We start from the raw sequence: 27,680 nt of genomic DNA, 5'->3' as shown, positions 1-27,680 counted from the left end.
GGTCAGAATAGCTCCCTTGTGATTCATAGAAGGATCCACATAGGACAGATGACCTACAACTGCTCCCAATGTGGTAAATGCTTTTGCAAGCATGGCAACTTTGTGATACACCAGAGGACTCACACAGGAGAGAAACCCTTTGAATGTCCTGATTGTGGGAAATGTTTCAGTCAGAATTCCAGCCTGGTGATACACCAGAGGACTCACACCAGGGAGAAACCATATGAGTGTCCAGATTGTGGGAAACGTTTCACAACAAATTCCCACCTGGTGATACACCAGAGGACTCACACAGGAGAGAAGCCCTTTGAATGTCCTGATTGTGGGAAAGGTTTCAGTGTCAATTCCAACCTGGTGAAACACCAGAGGATTCACACAGGAGAGAAACCCTTTGAATGTCCTGATTGTGGGAAATGTTTCAGTCAGAATTTCAACCTGGTGATACACCAGAGGACTCACACCAGGGAGAAACCATATGAGTGTCCAGATTGTGGGAAACGTTTCACAACAAATTCCCACCTGGTGATACACCAGAGGACTCACACAGGAGAGAAGCCCTTTGAATGTCCTGATTGTGGGAAAGGTTTCAGTGTCAATTCCAACCTGGTGAAACACCAGAGGACTCACACAGGAGAGAAACCCTTTGAATGTCCTGATTGTGGGAAATGTTTCAGTAAGAATTCCTACCTGGTGATACACCAGAGGATTCACACAGGAAAGAAACAGTTTGAATGTCCTGAGTGTGGGAAAAGTTTCAGTCAGAATTCCCACCTGGTGATACACCAGAGGACTCACACAGGAGAGAAGCCCTTTGAATGTCCTGAATGTGGGAAAAGCTTCAGTCAGAATTCCTACCTGGTGAGACACCAGAGGATTCACACAGGAGAGAAATCCTTTGAATGTCCTGATTGTGGGAAATGTTTCAGTGAGAATTCCAGCCTGGTGAAACACCAGAGGACTCACACAAGAGAGAAACCCTTTGAATGTCCTGAGTGTGGGAAAAGTTTCAGTCAGAATTCCAGCCTGGTGAGACACCAGAGGACTCACACAGGAGAGAAACCCTTTGAATGTCCTGAATGCGGGAAAGGTTTCAGTGTCAATTCCAGCCTAGTGAAACACCAGAGAACTCACACAGGAGAGAAACCCTTTGAATGTCCTGATTGTGGGAAAAGTTTCAGTCAGAATTCCAGCCTGGTGATACACCAGAGGATTCACACAGGAGAGAAACCTTTTGAATGTCCTGATTGTGGGAAATGTTTCAGTCAGAATTCCTACCTGGTGATACACCAGAGGACTCACACAGGAGAGAAACCCTTTGAATGCCCTGAGTGTGGGAAAAGTTTCAGTCAGAGTTCCCATCTCATTGGCCACCAGAGGAGTCACACAGGAGAGAAACCCTTTGAATGTCCTGAGTGTGGGAAAAGTTTCAGTCAGAGTTCCCATCTCATTAGCCACCAGAGGACTCACACAGGAGAGAAACCCTCTTAATGTCCTGATTGTGGGAAAAGTTTCAGTGTCAATTCCTACCTGGTGATACCCCAGAGGACTCATACAGAAGAAAACCATACGAGTGTCCGGATTGTGAGAAAGATTTCAGTATTTCGTCTAACCTTTAACCTTTCTGATCTCCCATTTGGAGTATAGATGAGAAATTGATTATTTAAATTCTGGCCTTTTTTAATCACCAGTTCTCAGGATTTGACCTGTAGGTGGAGAGAGAAAAATAGAAAATATTAGTTTGATAAAGGCTAACTAACTGTTTCTGATTATCAGCAGTACTTTTTGGATGTTTGCATTTGCACAAGTCATGGAATTTCTGCAAACCGGCCTTTGGGTGGTGTTTTTTGTATTTTGATTATGGAATTCTGACATGTGGAGTTTCATCCTTCTATCTTGGTGAACTCCAGATTTTGAACCTCACAATTTCCCAGCCAGCATACAAGTAATCCTCGAGATACAACTGTGATGAGAACTAACTATTATGGATGCATTTAGCAATGGCAACAGTGCTTTTGTCGTGGAAAAATAAAGAGATGAATTTCGAAATCAGAAAAAGCTTTATTTTGGCCAAAAGGTTCAGAAAGCATAATATAAATCCTAACATCTGAACAAGGATTCTGTTTAAGATACGTATCTATATACTAACAAAAACAGGAAGTATCTTAGATCTGCCTCCTTAGCTAGTCCTCCTCCCCTATCGCTTTAGGCAGGAAACTCCATGTGGGTTAGCTCTGCATTTTAACATAGTCCAGGAAGTTAGCTAATACTTGTAGTTTGACTTTTTGAATCCAGCAACTGTCTCTTTGCCTGCGGTTTGACTTCTTGAACTCTGCAACTTTCTCAAGTCAAAAGGGCCCTTCAGAGATCATGCAGGCTGACCCCGTATTATTTCACTCTTATATCCAATTTCATTTTACGTCCTGCCTTATCCCCCCTTTTAGACTCTATTTTACTTGTTTACAATTGAGTCTAACCTATTACAGAGCTTAATTCAACAATGTAAGCATATAACGTATAACATAATCAATTCAGGATAAGATACATAGTAATGCAAAGGAAAGACAATTAATACTTATGACTTTCAATCTTATTCTCTGAAGCACTTTCTCTAATTACCCAGTTGAGAGTTGTACATATGTTCCTGTATCAGAAACTTCATTTTCATCAAAGAGATCAGGGTCAATTTTACAGTCTATAAGGCTTTCCATCAAAATCAACTCATTTTTTTTCAACTCTTTATCTCTTTCACTGCTCTCATAGCTAGCTGAACAAGGAATAAAAGCCAGGCCTATCACAACAGGAATAACATCTGCCTAATCCAGCCAGGCCCAGACAACTAAGAGAACCACTTCTGACCCATTTTGGATGCCCAGTCCTTGGCATTCTCTCTGACCACACCTGACTTATTCATGTCTACAACCCACTTTTCAGTTGTTAAAAGGCTATGATATGCCAGTTTTGTAAGACCACTGCTGCCAAGGAATCTATTTGGTCTTGGACATTGACTAAGGTTCCATCAATTTGGTTCAGGCTTTCTTGGAACTCCTCTGACAATTGCTTGAACTGTGGTATGGAGTGTGCCATTCCACCTACACCTGTTCCAACAGCAGTCCCCAGGATTGCTAATAGTGGGACCGAGAGTGGCACCCCTTTTTGAACATGCCCCTTGAGGGGAACAGGGATAGCGTGCTCTTCACTGACAACACCTATTTTTGGGGAAGGTGTACATGTTCCAGTCCAGTTTGTAGGTAAACACAAATACACATTTTTCTCACATAAGAAGAAAACTCCATTTTTCCTTACATACACACCTATATTCATGGAAAAGGCATGGGCTCATTGGTTTTTTTCTCATTAGTCCAGACCCCTAAAGTCCCTGCCACTAGTATGCCACCAGTGACTGCAATGGGACTTCTAGTGTAGGGTCCTTTTGCTTATCTCTGAGAATAGCGCCTTCAAAAAGGTAACGAGAGCTTGTATTTCCAGGGGGAAATAGGACACAAAGCCTGTGTTGGATCTAATGGAGACATGTGGTGGTATTGAGAAGGTGACCTTCTGTTGAAATAAGAGTGGGCATAAGGAGAATTGCCACTAGTTAGTTTTTACATCCATAAGTGTCATTCTAAGGTCAAGTGTATTTCTGATGGACATTGATCTCCCATCAGGGATCCTACAGGAATATCTGGTTCCTGATGTCACTTTACACACAAGGAGGGTGACTCTAGGATTTCCATACCAACAGCTATAGGGCTAACAATGGGGAACGGTTCATTCCCAGCCTTTTGAATGCATTATAAAAGTCTCCTTGCAATTTGGCTACTGTTACTTTGGTTCACCATTAATATCTTTCTCAAGGACTATTGTGGCCCTGGTCCTGATCCAAAGATCTGGCTCAACTGGAACAGCATTGTAAGATGAAGGACCAGCAGACAAACAGAACCAGCATTTTTGGCTTAGGGTAGGGTCAGACTGATTAACTAGGCTTTAACTCAATTCCAGTATTCTTAACAGATAGTTCCCTTTTCTCAATTGTTACAGGGGCCCATTCTCCCTTTGTTCTACCCCACTCTGTTCTGGGATTGTCAGATGCTTGTCTTTAGGTTTTGGGGTTGGCTTAGGTCCAGGGTACCGACCCCACCTATTGATGATACGTCGTTGGCGGGAGTGGACCTGTTCCAAAGAGTTCACACTTTGTGACCCGTTCTTGCCTTGTCTTTTGGGGTTCTCAACTTCCCCAGATCCTTTCTCAAGGGCAAGGGTGTCACTTGGGCATTCTCACAACATTGGGAACTACTATTCCGTGTGTTATTACTCATTAGGCCCTTTGCCAATAATAGCCGAAGCCACAGAAAACTCATAATTGTCCTCTACACAGAACCTATCCAATCACAATTCCCTTAATCTACAAAATCACCACATCAGGAAGAAGGTTAGGGTTATATGTGACTTGGAAAAGGCAATATTAGTCTTAGGTATCTCACAGAGCCACCTCTTATTTGTTAATACAATATCCACATTCTTAGAGCTAGAGCAGCCCCACAGAGAGCTCACTCCCTGGCTTCTTTAAACATAAATATCTACAGGAGTTTCATACTGCTCTCTGTCACAGTATATGATTTTAGATTCAGCACCTGTCTTTTTGAGGAAGAGGTGATTCCAGCGTACTATATACAGCAAATCACAACTAATCACAGTAACAGCAAGCACGCTTATTAATTTAAGGGATAGTGTACTATGGCTATATATGTTTGACTTCCCATTCCAAATCTTCAGCCGTACGTAGAGGTCAGCTTCCGGTGTGACACCAGTAAGGCCTCTTCTGTCCCGTATGTTGCCTGCCTGTTGCCGGTAGGACAGTTATAGGGGGCACTTCTTCAAGCGTACTACTAGGGGTCGGGCCTAGTCCTGGTCTGCCTCCCAATATTCGTAAACTGCGGACTTAACTCGTGTCCAGTGAATCCAAGACTTGGATTCCAACATTTTTACTGCAAATGGGAACACATGACCACAGTATATGGGCCCTTCCACCTAGGCATTAAACTTTTTCCTTTCCAGTGTTTTACCCATACAATCCTCCAAATCACAATTTAATCATTTCTACCTTCATCACAATATAATTTAAAATATTTCAATCATTACAATTTCCCTAATTAAATTTAGAATTGTTCTAGCTGGTATCCAAGTTACAACTTAATCCTTTTTACTTTTACCACCATATACCATTAAGGTATTTCAATTGTTACAGTTTATATTTATTCGTATTTCTAGAAAAAGATTAAAAAAAGAAAACTTATCATTATCTCGATTTCAAAATACAAAGACAAATACTCCAATTATTATTCACTTCATTTTTACAATCATGTTTTCCCATAACTAGAGGTGGTTAAAAATGGTGGGCTAAGGGACAGACAATATTGTTGGATTTCTTGTATTTGCTTATTTAATTCTCCCGCTATCTGATTCACCCACTTAGTTCCTATCTTAGTTCCTATCTGCCTTAGGTCTCCTATATGATTTTCAAGTATTTCCAAAGGAGATAATCTAATTCCTTTACGTGGAGAACATCACACAGATCAAAGTACTAGTGGTAATGCATTTACTCACTTAAGGTGATTTTCAAGTCACACCTTAGTCTGCTTTTTCTCTTAAAGTCCAGGTAAGGCTGGTCAGTCAGGCTTGGGAAGGTCTGCTCCACTCTGGTTGTTGTTTTGATCTGCTTACGTTGTTAAAATTTCATGACCCGATGCTTGCAAAAGAATAGCTGGGTTAAAGCATTTGTTTGTTTCAGGGTCACTCGTGGTTTCTGAGTGAGGAGAGCTTGATGCTTGTGTCTCTAAAACTCCTTGAATCGCATGGCTGGTGTAAATAGTAGTTGGCTGCCTAAGGGTTAATTTCCCAATAGTTAGTTCTGCAATTTGACAAACAGCTTCCTTCCATCTCTCTCTGCCTTTGGCTTATGGCAATGCAGCGGGGGCAGCTTTTCTGCCTGAGAGGAACAGGCACTGCTAAGGCTTCAACATGGGGTGCAGCATATCCCGGTGGGTTCGGTACTTCAAACTCCTGCCAGGTATTGGGGGTTTGATCTTCTTGAGCCATATTTCTCGCCATTATGACCAGGAGGGAAACTGGACACGCAGGCATATCTATATTTCTTCCATCTAAGGAACATTTCAGGGTTTTCAGCATGGGGCGACGATTTATGAAGCCATTATTAACCCCTTGGATATTTTAGAAAAGGGAGCTAGCAGCTTTGTTTAGATGCCCCTGTGTCTACTAAGAAGGTTACATCATTCCCCCTGTTTTCATTTGGACCAAGGATTCAGGGGGGGGCTTGACTGAACCCTGATCCCCTTCAGCCTTCAGGCCTCTCATCTACTGCAGCCAGGCCTATGGCTTCTGTTATGTCCTTATAAAGTCATCCGCCGGGGATTGGCTAATCCACCGGCGGGAAGTTTAAACAACTGTCATTGGACGGCTGAGTCTGCCGAAGCGTATAAAAGAGCTCCGGCAGCACAGCCGTCTGCCTTTATTCCGAGCTGAAATAAAGTGCTGATGGACCAACGCTGGTCGCGTCTTCCTTTCCCTGCGCCGATCTAACAGCTTCCTTTCTTTACAGAATGCTTTTGTAGCTTTTCTTCAATTGCAGATTGAGCTCACTAGGCTTGAGAAGCAACTTGTCTAAAACAGCATACACGCAACCCTTGCAATGATGATTCAACATGCTGCCCTGGGACCTTTTATTACAGGCAATCTTCTTAGCCAACACAAGAACTGTCTTTTCTCTTCTTGGCCCTCTACTGCTGAGCATAATTCTTTCACTCAATTAAGTCCAAATGGAATTTAGGATGCAAAGAGAAGGAAAACAAGCTTTGTCACTTTTGTGGCTAAGCAAAAGTCTCAATTAGATACAAAGAAAGTCTTTTTATAAGTTGTGTGCAGAGAAAAGATGCATTTTTACTCAACAGAATGTCCAGCAATGCTCCAAGAGAAAGAAAGGAAGGTTCCTTCTTGGAAACTGTTGGTCTATTATAGCCTGGAGGTTCCCCCCATCTGTGGGTTTTAAATTTTACCAATGGCACTACTTAATTTCTCTCTCTCTTCACCATTAAGGAGAGTGGTCCAGGTTCTGCCAGGTAGGATTGTGGGTTTTTATATTGAAATCTACAATTTCAATAGTACACCAGTCCAGCCACTCTTTGTGGCATTTTTCAAGTATCACTAGACAGAATTCAAGGTTTTTTTAAAATTAGAATTATTATGAAGGGTGCACTTCCTTATCCATAAGGTCTCTCCTTTTTTTATTTTTACTATGGTAATAATGAACTTTACTGATTCTGGCATTTTCCAGCTCGTTCTTCTTGTCTGACTTGCAGAAAGAGATACATTTTTAAAAATGGCTTCAAACTACTCTCACTACCATTACAAGGACGGGAAGTTTTTGAAACATTTGATATGATATAAATCTTCTTCTTCTTGTGCCATATCCGTCATAAGCTGTTGGCGATCCTATTTTTATCTATAGCCGCACAAAAAAGTGTTGCTGAATTTTGTCCAAACCATTCCCTTAGATTTTAAAACCATGATGTTCTTCTTCTGACTGGAGCTCATTTGCCTTCAATCCTTCCCTGGAGGATTAAATGAAGTGTGCCGTATTTTTCTGGATGTCGCATCACATGTCCGAAATATCCCAACTTTTGTTTTTTTAAATTTTAATGGGTTTTTTTAATGGTATAAATAGGTGACTCAAAAGATTAGTCAGATTAACATTGATTCTCATTACTTATTTTCCAAGGGTGTGTCATCAGCATTTCATCAAAAAAGGCCTACGGGATAATGTATAGAAATTAATGGCTAAAGCTAAAATTGCCTGTTCATGGATATTCCAAAGGAAAAATTGCAGACTACAGGAACCATGTTCACCTTTAACATTTGGAATTAATCACAGATATATACAAACTTTTCAAATTGTTATTTCCTCCCAGGGTTACCTTCTCTTTTCCATTACCTGATTTGGGAGTCGGGGTGGGGAGAGCGTATCACGTTTTTTAAAAAAAAGAATACATAGTTTTCTTTTTTTGTGCTTTAGTCTTTAGAATTGCTTTGTCTGTTTTAACAGTATAATCAATTGTGAAAGTTATTTTCAAATTTCCCACAACTATGATTGATATTTTGTTAACAGTGGGAGAAAGTAGTGCCTAAATTTAGGATAACTTAGAATAGGTAGCACAGAGAAGTAATGGTAATTATATAGTTGAGTACTACCTGTATTGCACTTTACTAAAGATAAAGGTTTCCCCTGTTCAGTCATTTCTGACTCTGGGGGACGATGCTCATCTCTGTTTTTTAGCCGAGGGAGCCAACGTTGTCTGAAGATGCTTCTGTGGCCTTGTGGCCAATATGACTATATGCTGTTGTGCATGGAATACTTCCTTCCCACCAAAGTGGTACCTATTTATCTACTCGCATTTGCAAGCTTTTGAACTCTTAGGTGGACAGGAGCTGGAGCAAGTAACAGGAACTCAACCTGTCCTGTGGTGCTCAGGTTTCAAACCCAGACTGTCAGCTTTCCAACTGACAAATTCAGTTGTTGTGATGCACAACAATCCTTGGTTTATGTGCAAATGCACAATCCCCAAACCTTGTCAGGTGTGTCAGAAGAGACTCTTGCTGCAGGAAAACACAGTCTTTTTCCACCAGTCAAAATTTCAGGTAGTCCTTGACTTACAACCACGATTGAGCCCAAAAGTTGCATTGTTAAGTGAGAGATTTGTTAAGTGAGTTATACCCCATCTTATGTCCTTACTTGCCACTGTGAATCATTGCAGTTGATAATTTAGTAATATGGTTGTTAAGTGAATCTGGCTTCCCCATTGATTTTGCTTTTCAAATGGTTGCAATCACCTGACCTTGGGACACAGCAATGGTCATAAGTATGAACCAGTTGCCAAGCATCTGGATTTTGATCACTGTTCATAGGGATGCTACCAAGGTTGTAAGTGTGAAAAATGGTCATAAGTCACTTTTTTCAGTGTCATCCTAACTTTGAACAGTCAGCAAATGAACTTATAAGTGGAAGGCTGCCTGTATTAGCTTAGTTCCTTTCCAGATACACTGTTAAGATCTTAACACCTGGGTAGCTTTTCAATGACCAGGATTAAACCAACATTGGAAATGCAGGTAATCCTTAATTTACAACTGTAATTTAGCCTGCAATTACAGTCCTAAGTCATGATGGTCATTAATAGGTCACCACACAATGTGCCCAATTCTACAACCTATTTGGTGGCAATTGTTAAGCGCATGCAACAATTGTAAAACAAACAGCCCGACTAGGTGGCTCAGCCTGACTAGATGGCTCAGTGGCTAAGACACTGAGCTTGTCGATTAGAAAGGTCGGCAGTTCGGTGGTTCGAACCCTAGTATAGGTCTCCTGTGTAAGCAGGGGGTTGGACTAGATGACCTCCAAGGTCCCTTCCAACTTTGTTACTGTTACTGAGTGGTCAGTGGGCACTTGAGTTTACTTCTGCATACCCCTTTTTGTGGTGACTCATAGATTCCCTACCTAGTTGATTCAATTTCATTCAAACACTGCAGTTGTTAAGTGAATGCTACAATCATTAAGCAAACCCATTGTTCACTAGGGATATAAGCATGGGTTTCTGGCAAAAATGTACATCATGGTCATGCTGGAGGATGCTATGAAAGGCCACAACTGCAGGCTGGTTGCCAAGCACCCAAAATGTCATGTGACCCTGAGTGTAGCCCCCCACCCCCCAGTCCTCAGAAGTTCAAATCTGGGTCATTAGTTGTTTTTTGAATGGTTGCTAAATGGCTGGTCGTAAGGCGAGGACTATCTGTAAGTCACAGGCTTGGTGTTGTTGCAGTTCTGTGTCTAGGACAAAAAGTAACACAGGGAGAATTATTTAAAAAAAAATCCAGCCTAGAATTAAGAAGAAATTGTCAGTGAGAACAATTAATCAGTGGAACAAATTGCCTCCATAACCTGTGGTTGTTCCATCAGTGGAGGCTTTTAAGAGGAGACTGGAGAGCCATTTGACTGGGATGATATAGCTTCTCCTGCTTGGAGAGTTGGTCCCTTCCAACTCTTACTCTGTAATTCTGTAAGAACTTCATGAACATTTAGGGCTCAGCATGTAATCTTCAGAAGCTTAAGTAGCTTCATATTTCACTATTTTACTTGGCTCTGTTGCAAAGATAGGATGCTAGGAGTCTAAAACAACTTGATAGCATATAATCAGTGACAACATCTTGCAAACGCCTTAGGCAGAGACGGGACAAGTGTGTTTTTTCGCCTCCTGTCGGGAGATGGCAGTCACTTCTGCGACTACAAAGCCGTCAATACAGTAGCTGCATCTGTGGTTGATCCTTAAAGGAGTTAAAACCATCAAATACTGTATTGCTAGAAAGGAATGAGGAAGAAGAGAAGCACAGAGGAACTTCCTGTACCGGATCCCTCATGGGTGGAAGGTGGCTTGCAGAGCGGCTTTTGTGCTCTTCCAAAAGTTGAAGCATCAGCTGGAAGGTGAGTTGAGGGCAAGTTGGAGGAGAGGCCAGAAGCCAGTTGGGCTATTTGGTTTGGATGCTGCCAACCGATGTGTAGCGTCCTCTGCCCCGTTGCTGCCAGCAACCAGGAGGCATTTCTGATTGGCTATGGAAATGACAGCTCTCTTGGAGGGAAGCACAAGTGTTTATTACTGGTTAGCTTCTTCTGACAGCCAATGTATAAATAGCAGGCTCTGTTGTAAGTGTTTTCTGAAGCGTTCTGGTTACTTGTGATGTTAGCAATAAATCTAGTTGTATTGAGCTAGTCTCGCCTCAGTTGATATCCACGCACAGTTACGAAAATAACAGATGCACATTTATGATGGTCACAACATCCCACCATCATGATCCCCATTTTTGACCTTCCCAGCTTGTTTCTCATAGGCAAAGTTAGTGAGGATGATGACGGCAAGAAATTGCAAGTGACAGTCATGTGAAATTGCCTTTAACAACCGACAGCGGTTTGCTTAACAACTCCAGAGGAACAGATGTAAGTTGGCAATTATATGACATCATGCTTTATGATCGGGCTGCTTAGTGACACAGATCCCAGTCCCAAATGTGAGGACTCCTTGAAAGGGGATGTCACCAGAGGAATTGTGGACAGGAGGACAGTATTTCCTTATTTGGAGCTGAGGACTTCCATCGGTATGACTGGTGTTTTAAATTTTGCAGAGGCTTTAGGCATCATTTCATCAGTTAAAGCCCCCACATCTCTAAATTTAGCTCAGAAGGTTTAATTGTAACCATTTTGGGACATTTTTCAGGCTGAAAACATGGATTTTTCACATATATACATTTGTAGGTGTAAATGTAATTCTCTCTGCAGTTGGATAATCTATCCCCAGTGCTTCTAGATATTCAGTCATGTGAAAAACAAAGTACACCCTCTTTGAGTTGTATGGTTTCATGTATCAGGACATACTAAAAATCATCTGGTCTGTACACTCTTAAAAGTAGGTGAATACAACTTCAGATGAACAACAACACATGACATATTACATCACGTAACCATCAGTGGTGGGTTTCACTTACCTTTGCTAACGATTCATGCACACGCACCACTTCTGCGCATGCACAGAGCATATTTGATGAGGTCCGGGCAGGTGGGTGGAGCCTCCTGCCACCGCTACTACTGGCTCAGCCGAACTGGGCCGAACCGGTAGCAACCCACCACTGGTCACCATGTATTTTACAAAGGGAAAGCCAAAATGGAGGAGCCACGTGTGAAAACTAACACCCTATGATTCAATATCTTACAGAGCCACCTTTAGCAGCAATAACTTCAAGGAATTGTTTTCTGTATGACCAAAAACGGTCTCTTGCATTGTTGCAGAGGAATTTTGGCCCACTCTTCTTTACAACATTGTTTCAGTTCATTGCGGTTTGTGGGCATTTGTTTATGCCCACCTCTCGAGAGGTCCCACCACAGCATTTCAATTGGGGTGAAGTCTGGACTTTGCTATTGCAAACCTTGAGATGGGATTTCTTCTTTGCTCTACCAGCGTAAGACTAGTGTAAAGCTAGCGCTAACAGAGCAAAGAAGACATCTGATCTCTTGTTTCAATGACAATTCTTTCCTCCCCAGACAGGGTAAACCACAACAATATCTTCTTAGATCTCTTCGCCAGCATAAAACTAGTGCCGGTGTAGCTAAGAAGAAATCGTAGTAGTTTATGCTAACTGGAAAGAAAAGGATTGCAACGGAAGCAAAATAGGCCTGATTTCTTCTTAGCCCCGCTAGCACTAGCTTTACATTAGTGTTGTGCTGGTAGAGCAAAGAATAAATCTCATCACTTTTGCTTCCATGGCAATCCTTTCCTCCTTAGCCAGCGTAAATCACTAACGATTTATACTGGCTGGAGTGAAAGGATTGCCATGGAAAGAAAAGAGTTTATATTTCTTCTTCTTGATTATGCCACGTGGCCCAGCTGACTTCCTGAGCTTGTCAGAAATTTAGTAAGTGAATGGTGATGGGGGAGTGGGGTTGGGGAGGAATGCATACTATATTGCAAAGCAGGCCAAAATACTGGGGTCTGGGGGATTGTGAGGACTGACTGGGCAAGATGGAAGGGAAATAGATGGGTGGGTATGCTGCAGCATTTCTGCAGTGAAGGAGTCAAGGACCTCGGGGTGGGAGGCGCTGCAAAAATTCAACTTTGGAGCAGATTCATATTTAGCATTTGGGGGAGTGTTGTAACTTCAGAAATTTGTTGAATGGCCAGTCGTACCTAAAGGATTACCTGTACTTTTTTTCACATCTTCTGCAACCCTTTCATAAACAATAAAACTTACACTTTCTGTTGAATCTTACAGACAAAGAGGATGCCAACATGAACACACTGGACAACTGAGAATAACAAGCAACATTGAAAAGCAAAGCAAATTGAAGCAGAAATAAAAATATGTTCTATTTCCTTCAGAAAACCACAGAATTCGTCTACTTCATCAGCTGGTAAGAGACAGAAAAGAGAAAATCATGAAGAGATTTGCAGCTGGAAAAAGTAGATTATATAGAATTTAAGAATACGTTACTTGAAAAGGTCAAAGGAGATCATTTTTCCATTCAGAAAAAGAGGGAAATATCTGGAAGCCAGTGGGGAAGAAAATGTCAATTGGATAGTCACATATAGCAGCCAGTAATGCACACACCAACAAAATAAGGAATCACACATAATATTGACCTCCTCAAGAATGTCACTGATGGAAAAGCTCCATATATGTGCCTATTGTGGGAAAAGTAAAGAGTTCAAATCACAAGAAGATCTATACTTGATAGAGCCTTGATAGTACAGTGGTCTATGCACCCTGTTATTAACACAGCTGCCTGCAATTTACTGCTGGTTCAAATCTATCCAAGGCTCAAGGTTGACTCAGCCTTCCATCCTTTCTAAGGTAGGTGAAATGAGGACCCAGTTTGTGGGGGCAATAAGATGACTTTGTATAAATATACAAAAGTATGAAGGCTATTGCTTAACGCATTGTAAACCGCCCTGAGTCTCCGGAGAAGGGCGGCATATAAATCAAATTTTTTTAAAAAATACACTGAACAAAAGCCATATAAATAGTCTGAATGTGGCAAAACTTTAGTTAGAATAGCTCCCTTGCAATTCACAGAAGGATCCTCATAGGAGAGATGCCCTACAACTGCTCCCAATGTGGTAAATGCTTTTGCAAGCATGGCAACTTTGTGATATATCAGAGGACTCACACGAGGGAGAAACCATATGAGTGTCCAGATTGTGGGAAACGTTACACAGCAAATTCCCACCTGGTGATACACCAGAGGACTCACACAGGAGAGAAACCCTTTGAGTGTCCTGAATGTGGGAATAGCTTCAGTCAAAATTCCAGCCTGCTGATACACCAGAGGACTCACACAGGAGAGAAACAGTTTGCATGTACTGATTGTGGCAAACGTTTCAGTGAGAATTCCAGCCTAGTGAAACACCAGAGGACTCACACAGGAGAGAAACCCTTTGAATGTCCTGAATGTGGGAAATGTTTCAGTGAGAATTCCAACCTGGTGAAACACCAGAGGACTCACACAGGAGAGAAACCCTTTGAATGTCCTGAATGTGGGAAAAGCTTCAGTCAGAATTCCTACCTGTGATCCACCAGAGGATTCACACAAGAAAGAAACCCTTTGAATGTCCTGAGTGTGGGAAAAGTTTCAGTCAGAGTTCCCATCTCATTGGCCACCAGAGGACTCATACAGGAGAGAAACCCTTTGAATGTCCTGATTGTGGGAAAGGTTTCAGTGAGAATTCCAGCCTGGTGAAACACCAGAGGACTCACACAGGAGAGAAACCCTTTGAATGTCCTGAATTTTTTAAAATCAATCCATGTACATCTGGGTATAACATTTTTTTGCCATCATCTTCAAAATTTACCATCATTTCTTAACACATTTATTTTCGGAGCGCTGAGCAGTCTTTCAATAGTTGAGGGGCTGACGCAGAAAATGGGGTCGACCTATTCCCCAAAGGGCCTGAATGTAGGACAAAAAGTAACAGGGAGAATTATTTTTTAAAAAAATCCAACCTAGAATTAAGAAGAAATTGTCACTGAGAACAATTGATCAGTGGAACAAATTGCCTCTCAACCTGTGGTTGTTCCATCAGTGGAGGCTTTTAAGAGGAGACTGGAGAGCCATTTGACTGGGATGATATAGGTTCTCCAGCTTGGAGAGTTGGTCCCTTCCAACTCTTACTCTGTAATTCTGTAAGAACTTCATGAACATTTAGGGCTCAGCATGTAGCTCATCTTCAGAAGCTTAAGTAGCTTCACATTTCACTATTTTACTTGGCTCGGTTGCAAAGATAGGATGCTAGGAGTCTAAAACAATTTGATAGCATATAATCAGTGACAACATCTTGCAAATGCCTTAAGCGGAGACGGGACAAGCGTGTTTTTTCGCCTCCTGTCGGGAGATGGCGGTCACTTCTGCGCCTACAAAGCCATCAATATAGTAGCTGCATCTGTGGTTGATCCTTAAAGGAGTTAAAACCATCAAGTACTGTATTGCTAGAAAGGAATGAGGAAGAAGAGAAGCACAGAGGAACTTCCTGTACCGAATCCCTCATGGGTGGAAGGTGGCTTGCAGGGCGGCTTTTGGGCTCTTCCAAAAGTTGAAGCATCAGCTGGAAGGTGAGTTGAGGGCAAGTTGGAGGAGAGGCCAGAAGCCAGTTGGGCTATTTGGTTTGGATGCTGCCAACCGATGCACATTTATTTATTTTTTTTGAAAAAAGTTTTTTATTTTTATTCCTTATACACATATTGTAAATGTACATTCTCTTATCCATAATTGATCTCATATATATATATATATATATATATATATATATATATATATATATATTCTAATGAAAGCATAAAAATAAGATTTTAATCACATTTGTGGTTGCTCTTCTACCCTCTCTTTTCTCTCTTTTCAGAACAAACCTTTCTTTCTCCTCCCTCCCTCCCTCCTTTCCTCTTCTACTTTCTTCCTCTTCCTCTCCTCTCCTCCCCTATACTTCCCCTTCCTCTCCCCCACTCCTCCCCTCTTTTCCCTCTTTTTCACCTTCTCTCCTGCTCTTGTTCCCTTTCTTCCATTCCTCTCTCTCCCTCTCCTCCTCTTTCCTTTCTTTCTCCTTTGTTGTGCAATATTTCTCTTATTTGGTGTCCGAGCAACTCCAGTTTTCTAATAATCTATACTTTCTTTTCAATTTCTTTCCCATTTTACCCAATCTATCATTTCAGAATTGTACATTTATATTTATAATCTTCTTTCTTCCCCCTCCCCCAACCCCCTTTTCCATTTACTCTGGTGTCATCTGAGTTTCTATTTCTTTTTGATCTTATCCCTCATTTAACTTTATATTATCCTGTTCACCAAAGCCTCGGATTAACAGAATAACAAGAGTTGGAAAGGAAGATGGAGGTCATCTACTCATTTAGCCTGACTAGGTGGCTCAATGGCTAAGACACTGAGCTTGTCGATCACAAAGGTCGGCAGTTCGGCGGTTCGAATCCCTAGTATAGGTCTCCTGTGAGCAGGGGATTGGACTAGATGACCCCCAAGGTCCCTTCCAACTCTGTTACTCTTAGTCCAACCCCCTGCTCAAACAGGAGAGCCTGTATCATTTCCGATGGATGGCAATCCAGTCTCCCCTTGAAAGCTTCCAGTGATGAAGCTCCCACAACTTCTGAAGGCTAAAAGTAAAACTGAGGACTTCCAGCCTCTGATTTCTCTTCTCTGCCAGCCCCAGTCTTCCAAAAGCACAAATGGTCAGAATGCAGCTTTTAAAAGAGAAATCTATTTTCCCACTCGTGAAATTGTTCTTGGGAGATAACAGATAGTCTTGGACTTGCGAAAACACTTGAGCCCAAAATTTATGTTGCCAAGTGAAACTTTTGTAAAGTGAGTGTCATCCCCCCCCATTTTATGACCTTTCTTGCCACAGTGGTTAAGTGAATCATTGCAGTGGTTAAGTTAGTAACCTGGTTAAGTGAATCTGGCTTTCCTGTTGACTTTGCTTGTCAGACGGTCACAAAAGGGGAAGACACTGGGACACTGCAACCATCATAAAGATGAGTCAGTTGCCAAGCATCTGAATTTTGATCACATGACCTTGGGGATGCTGTAATGGTTGTAGGTGTGAAAAACGGTGGTAAGTCACTTTTTTCAGTGCAGTTGTAACTTTGGTCACTAAATGAATTGTTGTAAATCGAGGACTACCTGGACGCAGTTCCTGAGTCTGGAAGCTCCATTTGTTCTTGGTTGTTGCAGTTATTATCTTCTCTTAAGCTAGAAGAAAATGATCTTTGCTGCATCTGAAAGCACTTCCTTCGATTGTTCGGCTCCAATTTTCTGCCACTATTTTTAATAAATCTTTCCTGAAGCTCTTAAAAAACCAAGGATTTTCTGGACAGTTTGTAAGAGGGGGCAAATCCCTTTGGCATTGGCCTTCTATGCCCCGACCGTATCCTGTTCCTTGCTACTAGATAACGCAAGACCATGGCTTCAGACTCTTAACTGCATTCCTCTAACCACTGTACCCACATGCCCAGTAGCTGTTTGGGGACAGGACTTAATCTCATCCCCAGTTTCATGTTGAAAGAGCTTCACTTTTCCCATTTCTATGGCTCAATATTTCATTGTTAGCAAACAAGCTACTTCTGCACACAGGTATTCCTTGACTTACAACCATTTTTTTAGTGACCATTTGAAGTTTGAGCAGCACTGAAAAAACTGAGTAATGACCGTTTTTCACACTTGCAGCTGTTGCAGCATCTCAGTGGTCACGTGACCAAAATTCAGATCCTTGGCCACTGGCTCGTATTTATGACAGTTGCAGTGTCCCAGGGTCATGTGATCACCTTTTGCAAGCTTCTGACAAGCAAAGTTAGTGGGAAAGCCAGATTAACAACTGTGGCAAGAAAGGTTAGAAAATGGGGTAAAATTCACTTAACAATTCTCTTTCTTAGCAGTGGAAATGTTGGGCTCAATTGTGGTTGTAAATCAAGGATTACCTGTATTAAGAACCTCCCATGTTCACAGAAGGTCTATCCCAACATGTTGATTTGGGGGGAAATAATGAAATAGCTAGTTTGCTGATTACAAAGGAAAACCTGATGCTAGCCAAAAGATAGCTTCTTAAAACTCCACTCCTATTTCACTATACTTGTTCGGTATACCAGTCTTAAGATGGTTTAATCATAGCTTACTGTTACATGCAGTCATCCCAGCCATGTAAGCTTTGCAGAAGAGGAAATCAAAAAATGCTTGATCAGTGTAAATTATGCTGACTGTTGAAATCTGTTAAATTGCTAAGAAAATAGAATCATAGGGCTGAAAGGTTTAGGTTTATTAGATTTATATACTGCCCTTCTCCCGAAGGACTCAGGGCAGTGTACAGCCATGATAAAATACCAAGTCGTACAAAAATTAAAACCAATTAAAAGAATTAAACAATTGGCCTAATCCATTTAAAACCCCCCAATTTAAAATCCCATCTAAGTTCTTATTCAGCCAGGCCAGGCTGTTGAAATAGCAGGGTCTTTAGGGCCCTGCGGAAGGTACGGAAGTCGGGAATCATACGTATCCCAGGGGGTAGTGTATTCCAGAGGGTGGGTGCCCACACAGAGAAGGCTCTCCCCCTGGGAGTCGCCAGCCTACATTGTTTGGCCGACGGCACCCTGAGGAGCCCCTCTGTGGGAGCGTGTTGGTCGATGGGAGGCTATTGGTGGCAGAAGGCGGTCCCGTAGATATCTGGGTCCTAAACCATGGAGCGCTTTAAAGGTGGTAACCAAGACCTTGAACTGCACCCAGAAGACCACTGGGAGCAGTGCAGCTCGCTCAGGAGAGGTGTCACATGGGTGCGCCTAGTCGTACCCATAATCACCCACGTGGCCGCATTCTGGACCAGTTGGAGCCTCCGAGTGCTCTTCAAGGGGAGCCCCATGTAGAGAGCGTTACAGTAATCCAGACGGGACATGACGAGGGCGTGAGTGACCGTGCGTAGGGTGTCCCGATCCAGAAAGGGGCGCAACTGGCGCACCAGGCGAACCTGATCAAAAGCCCCCCTGGCCACAGCTGTCATATGTTCTTCTAAGGACAGCTGTGCATCCAGGAGGACACCAAGACTGGGCACCCTCTCCGAGGGGGGCAGAGTTTTACCCCCAATAGCCAGCGATGGAACCAGCTGGCTATAATGACACCGGAAGCCATAGCCACTCAGTCTTGGAGGGGTTGAGTCTGAGCCTGTTTCTCCCCATCCAGATCCCCACGGCCCCCGGCAGCGAGACATTACGTTAAGAGCATCATTGGGGTGGTCTGGGGTGGAAATGTACAGCTGAGTGTTATCAGCGTACAGGCATACGCTGATGACACTCAGCGTACACTCCACCCCAAAACCACGGATGATCTCACCCAGTGGCTTCACATAAATGTTTTTTTTTTTAATTGAAAAAGTTTTTCAAATACAAATTTTTCCCCCCTTTTTTTGAAATTATTAATTCCAACCATCGTAATAGGGTAACAACCAGATCTTCTGCGTGCCCCAATCCCATAACTCTCTTGCCTTGTAGCTCAGCATAAATGTAATACATTTATCAAAGAATCCAAAGTAGATAGTTCCAATCCACTCAGTTTAAGGCCATTTTCACATCCCAAAAGTACAGATAATATAAACCAATACTTTGCCTCAGCTATATTTTCATGTATTCAATCATCTCTTAGATAACTGGCATTACACTGTTGTTTAGTCTAAAAGTTTTTATTTTTATAGGACCTGCTTCTTCTTTTCTTGACTTTTTGTGGCTTAGATCTCGATCCTGGTTTCCTTTCTATAAGTTGTATATCAACTGTTTGGTTTCCATGCTGATCTATAACTTGATCTTGTTGATTTTGCTTTTGTGGCTTAAATCTCCATTCTGGTTTCCTTTCTATGAGTTGTATATCAACTGATTGATTTCCATGCTGGTCTGTAACTTGATAAGTCATCACATTAGAATCCAAAGCCGCCTCTCTTGTATTTATAAATAGTCCAGCTGAGACCTCTGAAGGAGAATCCAGAAGCGGCTCATCTACAAAGACCTCTGTAACTTGTTGTTTTTCCATTACCTCCACCTCCATCTGTTTATCATGAATTTCTATCTCTTGTTGATTTTGCTTTTCTTTATTCCACTCATGTATTACACATGGAGATGTTGAACCCATTTTGAGAACCTTATAGTAAAATTCTTCCGCTTTTTCAACAGTATTTAGTTGATATCTTTCTCCTTGATATCTCAATATTATACCAACTGGAGCATCCCACCTGAATGAGATGTTTTGTTTTTTTAGCTCAGTAACCAAAAATCCAAATTTCTTTCTATCTTTTAACATCTTGGGCGGCAACTCTTTATATATCCAAATCTTTCTTCCATTCAGTTCTAGAGTAGAATTAAAGGATTTTTGCACAATATCATTTGTTATTCCTTTATCTGTGAAGTAAATCACCACATCTCTAGGCAATTGCCTTTGCTTTGCAATCCAAGAATTTACTCTATAGGCCTTGTCAATCTTACAAGATACCTCTTCAGGATGAACCTTTAAAATCTCAGCCAGAACTGCAGCAGATATTTTTCTTAAATCAACTCTATTATCTTCCTGTAATCCTCTCATTCTAACCGCAAATTCCGTGAGCCTGTATTGCATCATTGTAACTTCTTTTTCAATCCCTTGTTTTATATTATCTGCATTGTGAGTCTCGTGATCAGCTTCCTTTTTAGACTTTACTTCTGAACTATTATCTTGAGTATTTATCAAATCATTTTCAATTCTTTGTATTTTATTATCCAAATTATGAATCTTATCATCAACTTTCTCCATTTTAGACTCTAATAACTTGATATCTGTATCCATCTTTATAACTATTTCTGAAAAAGCATTGACCACTGTTACAATCTTTCGTTGCAAATTATCATACTTTAGTTGTATCAATTCCTTAATTTCCTGCCTAAATTTTTCAAGATTCTGGTTCACAATCTCGTCATGTCTTGCCATTTCCTCCAAAACAAATTCTTTTAGGTTAAAACCATTCTTCTGAGTCTGCAAGTTCGAAACTTGTTCACATAGTTTGTAAATGGGGGACCCCACCCCCCGCTGCTTGTTTGTCTGGCTTTGTTAGTTTAGACGCCATCCTGCCACACAGACAAACTCTTTTTAAAGAAAAGGACTTCTCTCCAGACAATATCAATATCAAATCTCCAAGAAGAAAGAAACATAAAGTAGAAATTTTTCTTTTCAATTCTAGCCAGCGCTATTATTTCTGCTACTTTGTAGCTTGTTAAACTATTCAGGCGGAAGGACTTTCACTTTCAGCTTTCTTCTTCTCAGCTAGTCGCCATTTTAAACTTTTTTTCCTTCGCTTTTAAAATCGCTTATAAAATTGTTAGAAATACTTGCGATTTAGGGTCCAGACTCCAGATCTCATCCTCTTTGTTTAAACAATCTGTTAATTCTCAGTAAATGGCTTGGTCCTGTCGCCTAGCTCTGCAAAAAGCAGAGTTCTCCCGAAGCCCGGAGCAGCGGCGAGGAAAAGAGGGAGCCTCATCCTGCTTCGTCCCCAAGAGTAAAACAAAAACTCTGGGGACATCGCAGAGGGCCCTCGCCTGCTCTGTCTCACATTTCCTTAAGGAAATGGAGTTTTTCGAGCCGCCTTTCAGATGTAAAGGCGGCTCTTTACGAGCGATGGGGCTGGCGGTCTCAAAGGACCCCAAAACCACGGATGATCTCACCCAGTGGCTTCACATAAATGTTGAACAGAAAGGGCGAGAGGACCGACCCTTGCAACACTCCATACATAAGGCGCCTCGAGGTCAACCTCTGTCCCCCTGCCAACACAGACTGTGTCCGGCTGGAGAGGAAGGAGGAGAACCACCGCAACACGGTGCCCCCCACTCCTAACCCCTCCAGCCGTCGCAGCATGACACCATGATCGATGGTATCAAAAGAGGCTGAGAGGTCCAATAGGACTAGGACAGAGGAACATCCTGTCCCGAGCCCTCCAGAAATTATCTACCAATGCGACCAATGCCGTTTCCATGCTGTATCCCGGTCTGAAGCCCGACTGGAACGGATCCAGATAGACAGTTTCATCCAGGTACCGAGGAAGTTGCTGCGCCACCACACTCTCAACAACCCAATCGGAGTCCAAGCCTTCCCGAATCTGAGCGATTTTGTCATGCAGGAATTGCGCAAATTCCTCAGTCTTCTCCTGCAAGGGGTCTTCCTGCACTTCCACATGAAGGAGGGAGCAGGTCACCCTAAACAGGGTGGCTGGGTGGTTCTCTGCAGATGCAATAAGAGCAGAAAAATAGCTTGATTTTGCCCCTTTTATCGCCACTAGGTAGGTCTTAATATGAGATATTACCAGTGTTCGGTCGGATTCGGAACGGCTGACCCTCCAATCACTCTCTAGGCGTCTTTTTTGGCGCTTCATCTCCCCCAGCTCCTCTGAGAACCAGGGGGCTAGATGGGATCCGCATCAGGTCAGAGGCCGCAAAGGCACGACTCGGTCCAAAGCTCTAGCGGCCGCCTTTTCCCAGGCGGCCACCAGCTCTTCAGTCGAGCCATGAGCCAGAGCTTCAGGGAATGGCCCAAGCTCCGTCAGGAACCTATCAGGATCCATCAGGCACCTGAGACGGAACCACCTAGGCCAGTGATGGCTAACCTTTTTGCCAATCGTGCCAGGAGAAGGGGGCGGGGGGAGGGTCGCACATGCACGTGCCCACGCGCATGCACATGCAACCCCACCCACCCCCGCTCCTGGCACATGATGGCCTGGTAGGCCCGTTTTTCTTTCTTACCTGATTCCAGATCCTTTCTATGGATCTGGGAAGGTCGAAAACAGCCTTTCCCACTCCCTTAGAGGCCCTACGGAGGCTGAAAGGGCCCATTTCCCAACTCTCGGTGGGACAGGAAGTGATGTTTTTTGCTGTCCCCAGCCTCCAGAACCTCTCTAGGAGTCTCTAGGAGCCTCTCTAGGAGTCTGTAGGAGCCTCTCTAGGAGGCTCTGGAGGCTGGGGACAGAAAAAAACATCACTTCCTGTCCCACCAGGAGTCGGGAAATGGGCCCTTTCAGCCTCCGTAGGGCCTCCAAGGGAGAGGGAAAGACTGTTTTCACTCTTCCCAGATAAATAGAGAGGATCTGGAGCTGGTAAGAAAGAAAAACGGGCCTTCCCCACCCCCCCAGGCCCTCCAGAGGCAGGAAACAGCCTGTTTCCATACTTCTGGTGGGCCCAGAAGGCCCGAAAATCAGCTGTCTGGCGTGCGCATGCGCCCCAGAGCTGAGCTGGCGTGCCCACTAATATGGCTCCACGTGCCACCTGTGACACGCATGCCATAGGTTCGCCATCACGGACCTAGGCGGTTCCATCTCCCTGCGGCAAGGGGAAGCGGCTCGAAAGTCTAGTTGAAGAAGTTAATGATCTGACCATGACAGGGGTTTGATGACTAGATCATTCAACCACTGACCAGAGACAAAAATCAGGTCCAGAGTGTGTCCCCCCATGTGAGTCGGGCCTGGAACTAACTGGGTCAGGTCCATGGCTGCCATGGAAGCCATGAACTCCCGAGCTATCCCCGACGTTTCACCGATGGATGGCAGGTTGAAGTCCCCCATGACCATAAGTCTGGGGGTATCCACCGCCACCCCGGCTATTACGTCAAGCAGCTCAGGCAGGGTTATTGCCATGTGGCAGGGAGCCAGGTACGTAGTCAACCAACCCATCTGTACCCCACGACCGCACTTCACATCCGGCTATCTGCGGAACAGTGGCCTCCTTCAGACAAAGACTTTCCTTAATAATGGCCGCCACCACCCCCGCCCCTCCCCTGAGCCCTCGGAAGGGACCTTGAAGGTCTTCAAGTCTAACTCCCTGCCCAAGGCAGGGGACCTTATGCCATCTGTCAAATGGTTGTCCAATCTATTTTTGAAAATCTCCAATGATGGAACACCCACAACTCCCAAGAGTCAAGATATTCCATTGATTAATTCTTCTCACCATCAGAAAATTTCTCCTCACTTCTAGGGTGGATCTCTCTTTGACAAGCTTCCACCCATTACTTCTTGTCCTACCCTCTGGTGCCCTAGAGAATAAGTCAATCCTCTCTTCTTTGTGACAGATCCTCAAGTGTATTGGAAGAGGAGCTGTCACATCCCACTTAACCCTTCTCTTTGAGTCTAGGAAACCGCACACTTTGCCTATGCCCCTTGGTTTCCCCAAAGCCCTATGGGCCTTCTCCATACTCCACCCCATCACCATTTGCTTACTTACATTTTGATGAGCTCAGGAAGTCAGAGTAGAGAAGGCCATTCCCTCGGTGGGCCACGTGGCACAATCAAGAAGAAGAAACCCAATCTCTTTTGTTTCCATGGCAATCCTTTCGCCTCAGCCAGCATAAACTATTACGATTTCTTCTTAGCTATGATTTCTTCTTAGCTACGATTACTTCTTAGCTCTGCCGGTGCTAGTTTTATGCTGCTGGCGCTAAGAAGATATCATAGTGGTCTACCCTGGCTGTGGAGGGGAAAGGACTGGCATGGAAACAAAAGTGATGGGGTTTCTTCTTTGCTCTACCAGTAAAAGACTAGAGTAAACCTAGCACTGATAGAGAGAAGAAGAAATCCGATCTCTTTTGTTTCCATGGCAATATTCTCCTCCCCAGCCAGGGTAAACCACTAGGATCTCTTTTTAGCGCTGCCACCATAAAATTAGTGCTGGTGGAACTAAGAAGAAATTGTAGGAGCTTATGCTGGCTGGAAAGGAAAGGATTGCAATGGAAGCAAAATAGACATGATTTCTCCTTAGCGCCAGCAGTGCTAGCTTTATGCTAGTCTTACACTGGTTGAGCTAAGAAGAAATCTCATCTTTTTTACTTCCATGGGAATCCTTTCCTCCCCAGGCAAGGTAAATCACTACCAATTTATGGTGGGTGGGGCGAAAGGATTGCCATGGAAAAAAAAGAGATCGTAAGTCTTCTTCTTGATTCTGCCACGTAGCTCAGTTGAGTTCTTGAGCTTGGTAAAAATTAAGTAAGTGAATGAAGAAGGGGAGTGGGGTTGGGGAGCAATACCTAGAAGCAAAATATTGACAAAGCAGGCCAATGTACTGTGGTCTGGGGCCTCTGAGGATTGACCGGGCAAGATGTTTGGGAAATAGGTGGGTAGGTATGCTGCAACATCTCTGCAGCTGGTGGATGGACCATTGGGGGGAGGGGCTGCAAAATGTCAACTTTGAAACAGATTTGTATTTAGCATTGGGTGTGTGGGTGTAGTAACTTTGACCTTTCGTTGAATGGCCTGTTTTACCTCAAGGATTACCTGTACTACTTTTTTTCACATCTTCTGCAACCTTTTTATAAACAATAAAACTTACACTATCATTTGAATCTTACAGACAAAGATGTCAATATAACAACACTGGACAACTGAGAATAACAAGCAACATTGAAAAGCAAAGCAAATTGAAGCAGAAATAAAAAAAATATTTTCCATTTCTTTCAGAAAGCCTATTGTGGGAAAAGTACAGAGTTCAAATGACAAGAGAATCCACACTGGAGATCAGCCATATAAATACTCTGAATGTGGAAAAAGGTTTGGTCAGAATAGTCCCTTGTGATTCATAGAAGAATCGATATAGGACAGATGACCTACAACTGCTCCCAATGTGGTAAATGCTTTCACAAGCATGGCAACTTTGTGATACACCAGAGAACTCACACAGGAGAGAAACACTTTGAATGTCCTGAGTGTGGGAAAAGTTTCAGTCAGAATTCCAGCCTGGTGAAACACCAGAGGACTCATACAAGAGAGAAACCCTTTGAATGTCCTGATTGTGGGAAAGGTTTCAGTTTCAATTCCAGCCTGGTAAAACACCAGAGGACTCACACAGGAGAGAAACCCTTTGAATGTCCTGATTGTGGGAAAGGTTTCAGTCAGAATTCCAGCCTGGTGATACACCAGAGGACTCACACAGGAGAGAAGCCCTTTGAATGTCCTGAATGTGGGAGAAGCTTCAGTCAAAATTCAAACCTGGTGATACACCAGAGGACTCACACAAGAGAGAAACCCTTTGAATGTCCTGATTGTGGGAAAGGTTTCAGTGTCAATTCCAGCCTGCTGATACACCAGAGGTGTCACACAGGAAAGAAACCCTTTGAATGTCCTGAGTGTGGGAAAAGTTTCAGTCAGAATTCCAGCCTGGTAAAACACCAGAGGACTCACACAGGAGAGAAACCCTTTGAATGTCCTGATTGTGGGAAAGGTTTCAGTTTCAATTCCAGCCTGGTAAAACACCAGAGGACTCACACAGGAGAGAAACCCTTTGAATGTCCTGATTGTGGGAAAGGTTTCAGTCAGAATTCCCACCTGGTCATACACCAGAGGACTCACACAAGAGAGAAACCCTTTGAATGTCCTGATTGTGGGAAAGGTTTCAGTCAGAATTCCAGCCTGGTGATACACCAGAGGACTCACACAGGAGAGAAGCCCTTTGAATGTCCTGAATGTGGGAGAAGCTTCAGTCAAAATTCAAACCTGGTGATACACCAGAGGACTCACACAAGAGAGAAACCCTTTGAATGTCCTGATTGTGGGAAAGGTTTCAGTGTCAATTCCAGCCTGCTGATACACCAGAGGTGTCACACAGGAAAGAAACCCTTTGAATGTCCTGAGTGTGGGAAAAGTTTCAGTCAGAATTCCAGCCTGGTGAAACACCAGAGGACTCACACAGGAGAGAAACCCTTTGAATGTCCTGATTGTGGGAAACGTTTCAGTCAGAATTCCTACTTGGTGATACACCAGAGGACTCATACAAGAGAGAAACCCTTTGAATGTCCTGATTGTGGGAAAGGTTTCAGTTTCAATTCCAGCCTGGTAAAACACCAGAGGACTCACACAGGAGAGAAACCCTTTGAATGTCCTGATTGTGGGAAAGGTTTCAGTCAGAATTCCCACCTGGTCATACACCAGAGGACTCACACAAGAGAGAAACCCTTTGAATGTCCTGATTGTGGGAAAGGTTTCAGTCAGAATTCCAGCCTGGTGATACACCAGAGGACTCACACAGGAGAGAAGCCCTTTGAATGTCCTGAATGTGGGAGAAGCTTCAGTCAGAATTCCTACCTGGTGATACACCAGAGGATTCACACAGGAGAGAAACCCTTTGAATGTCCTGATTGTGGGAAAGGTTTCAGTGTCAATTCCAGCCTGCTGATACACCAGAGGTGTCACACAGGAAAGAAACCCTTTGAATGTCCTGAGTGTGGGAAAAGTTTCAGTCAGAATTCCAGCCTGGTGAAACACCAGAGGACTCACACCGGAGAGAAACCCTTTGAATGTCCTGAGTGTGGGAAAAGTTTCAGTCAGAATTCCAGCCTGGTGATACACCAGAGGACTCACACAAGAGAGAAACCCTTTGAATGTCCTGATTGTGGGAAAGGTTTCAGTCAGAATTCCAGCCTGGTGATACACCAGAGGAGTCACACAGGAGAGAAGCCCTTTGAATGTCCTGAATGTGGGAAAAGCTTCAGTCAAAATTCAAACCTGGTGATACACCAGAGGACTCACACGAGAGAAACCCTTTGAATGTCCTGATTGTGGGAAAGGTTTCAGTGTCAATTCCAGTCTGCTGATACACCATAGGACTCACACAAGAGAGAAACCCTTTGAATGTCCTGAGTGTGGGAAAAGTTTCAGTGTCAATTCCAGCCTGGTGAAACACCATAGGACTCACACAGGAGAGAAACCCTTCGAATGTCCTGAGTGTGGGAAAGGTTTCAGTCAGAATTCCAGCCTGGTGATACACCAGAGGACTGACACGAGAGAAACCCTTTGAATGTCCTGATTGTGGGAAGGATTTCAGTGTCAATTCCAGTCTGCTGATACACCAGAGAACTCACACAGGAGAGAAACCATTTGAATGTCCTGAATGTGTGAAAAGCTTCAGTCAAAATTCCCCCCAAGACACCTATTGCTCTGGTTCCCAACCCTTGGTTCCCCCAAAGCATCCCTAGGACTCCTCCACCCCCACCCCCCAAGACACCTATTGCTCTGGTTCCCCACCCTTGTTTTCCCCAAGGCATC

The 27,680-nt window shown here is 43.3% G+C and overlaps 1 long non-coding RNA gene and 1 pseudogene across 1 annotated transcript; both read left to right on the top strand.

The window, feature by feature from the left end:
• Positions 1-48: 48 nt before the first annotated feature.
• On the top strand, positions 49-27,433 carry LOC139311894 (zinc finger protein 585A-like; annotated as a pseudogene).
• Positions 10,467-12,990, top strand: LOC139311939 (uncharacterized). The gene is made up of 2 exons (XR_011599959.1): positions 10,467-10,543; positions 12,880-12,990. It is a non-coding gene; the product is annotated as an uncharacterized lncRNA (long non-coding RNA).
• Positions 27,434-27,680: the final 247 nt, after the last annotated feature.

The sequence above is a fragment of the Pituophis catenifer genome, unplaced genomic scaffold (assembly GCF_029215685.1).
Source record: "Pituophis catenifer annectens isolate HBS135680 unplaced genomic scaffold, rPitCat1.0.hap2 SCAF_2, whole genome shotgun sequence".
Taxonomy (NCBI): Eukaryota; Metazoa; Chordata; class Lepidosauria; order Squamata; family Colubridae; genus Pituophis; species Pituophis catenifer.
Note: the sequence above shows the minus strand (reverse complement) of the source record. Positions and strands in the feature narration are given on the sequence as shown.